General features: G+C 36.8%; 1 protein-coding gene across 1 annotated transcript in view; it reads right to left on the bottom strand.

Annotated features, from left to right (window-relative positions):
- The window catches only part of ASAP1 (ArfGAP with SH3 domain, ankyrin repeat and PH domain 1), a gene marked incomplete at its 5' end in the record, with an annotated part of 142,742 nt that overhangs the window by 87,816 nt on the left and 52,998 nt on the right, over window positions 1–1,928 (bottom strand). The window lies entirely within an intron of this gene.

Raw genomic sequence — 1,928 nt, 5'->3', positions numbered from 1 at the left:
ATATTAATAGTTACATAGCAAATCGTTCTTTTGGGAGACTAGGCTATTATAAAAGATTAAGATAATTAACTTCATACAACATTTGCCAAAAGACAATAAAAACTTAATTTGGTTTTGATAAGAAAAAAAATGAGTCTCACAAAAATCCAGGAATCCTATAATACAACTAAAATTTTTGGATTTTCCTTTATTGCAGTCAAGTTAGACCCTTGTTGGGGTGAGTGGGTTAAATGATTTGTTGGGTGCTTTTAATTCTTCAGGTAATCTTTTGGATTACTTTATATTCTTTTTGAATAGTAGTGCCATGGCCAGAAAACTCTGGCAGATATTTTCCTCTCACATTTAATCTAAGTCATTAAAAATCATTACCTTCTAAACATATTCTGCAATAAGTGATGATAAAAAGCATGAGAAAGGGATAGGCATGCTGTGAAAGATTAATTTTTTACTCATAAAATTCTCTGGACATGGTACTAATGAAAATTCATCATTTATTAATTTCGGGTGGAGTTAAAATAAATCAAATCATGTGCATTTCATCACGTACATACTCATTTGGCTTATGTGTGACTTTGTTCTTTAGCTAGCATGAGCAGAATACATTAGTCTCTGTGCAAAACAAACAGGGACTATAATAGTCCCCCCTTTATTTTTCAATAAAGCTTCCATGTATAGGAAAGAAGTAATCCCGTGGGGTGATAAAACAAAGGTAGGGAGTGATTAACTGCACAACAGTAGATAGGAAACGTAGCAATTTTCTCCCCGGACAGAAATCTACCCTTTTACCCTTTCTTCTGCTTGGGTCTTTCCATTGCTTTTACACTGAGGAATCATACAAGGAGAACACTTTTCTCCTAGGATTTATATGTCAACGACAAGCACCTTCAAAGAGTACAGCGTATCTGTGTTTCAGTCTGAAGCCTACTGGGGGTCTGATACTTAGATGTTCTTCTAAAGCACAGTCTGAGGTCTCAAATCGGGTGCAGTCATTGCCTAAGACTCTGGACAACATGGATGCAGATGTTGTCTCAATGCACACAGGTCTTCCTGGCCACTCTGCCTACTCCACAGACTAGCAGGCGCCCAGTGTTAAAGAGCTACAGACTCCTCTCACTTGACCAAAACTCAATGCATATATAAAAACTGGATTTGGAGAAGAACAGAGAGTTATACTGAGTCAGTAAAGAGAACCACTAGGGTTGCTTTAAAGGATTAGTGTCACTACTGCAGGTCTTCACATGTTTTAGAGGGTGTTGCTTTGCTCTTGTTTGGACTCAAAAAACCCTTTCAGAAATTTTAGGAATTAAAAAAAAAGTGAGTTTGCCATGTTGTGAGATATCGTAATGAATTGACAATGTAAAAATGCCGTATTTTATGTGATCACTGTTCGATATTATAATTTAATACATGACAATTTCATAACATTGACAGGCATGTTTTGACTTTCTCCTAGGTAATAAATGGTGCTTACGATTTAATTATCCTCATTATGAAGTCCATGTCCTAGTGAGACATTCAAGGTCCTCCATAATCAGGCCTGAGTTTTTACCTCAGAAACTGCATTTCTCACTCTTCCACCCACCCTGCCCCAAAATGTTTCCAGCCCCTTGAATATGCCAGGCAGTTTTCTACCTCTGAGCGCCTTTTAGGTTTCCTCTCTTTAGGGGCAGGCCACATTCCAATATATCTTTACCAGCATAAATACCTCTTTAGGTGTGATGGATTGTTCATATGGCTGATTTATTCCACTAGATAATGAGCTCCTTAATGGAAGGACTAAAGTTTAATACCTAGAACAGTGTCTGGCACATAGTAGGTATTAATTATTTAAACAAATGACATTTATAATTAAGAGTCTGCACTGTATTAATCCAACATGTACCATGCATTGTAAATTCTCTTTCACCATCCAAGGACCACCTCACTTT

Source organism: Propithecus coquereli, unplaced genomic scaffold (genome assembly GCF_000956105.1).
Source record: "Propithecus coquereli isolate 6110/MARCELLA unplaced genomic scaffold, Pcoq_1.0 Scaffold234, whole genome shotgun sequence".
NCBI classification, from domain to species: domain Eukaryota; kingdom Metazoa; phylum Chordata; class Mammalia; order Primates; family Indriidae; genus Propithecus; species Propithecus coquereli.
This window is presented reverse-complemented; position numbering and strand designations above follow the sequence as displayed.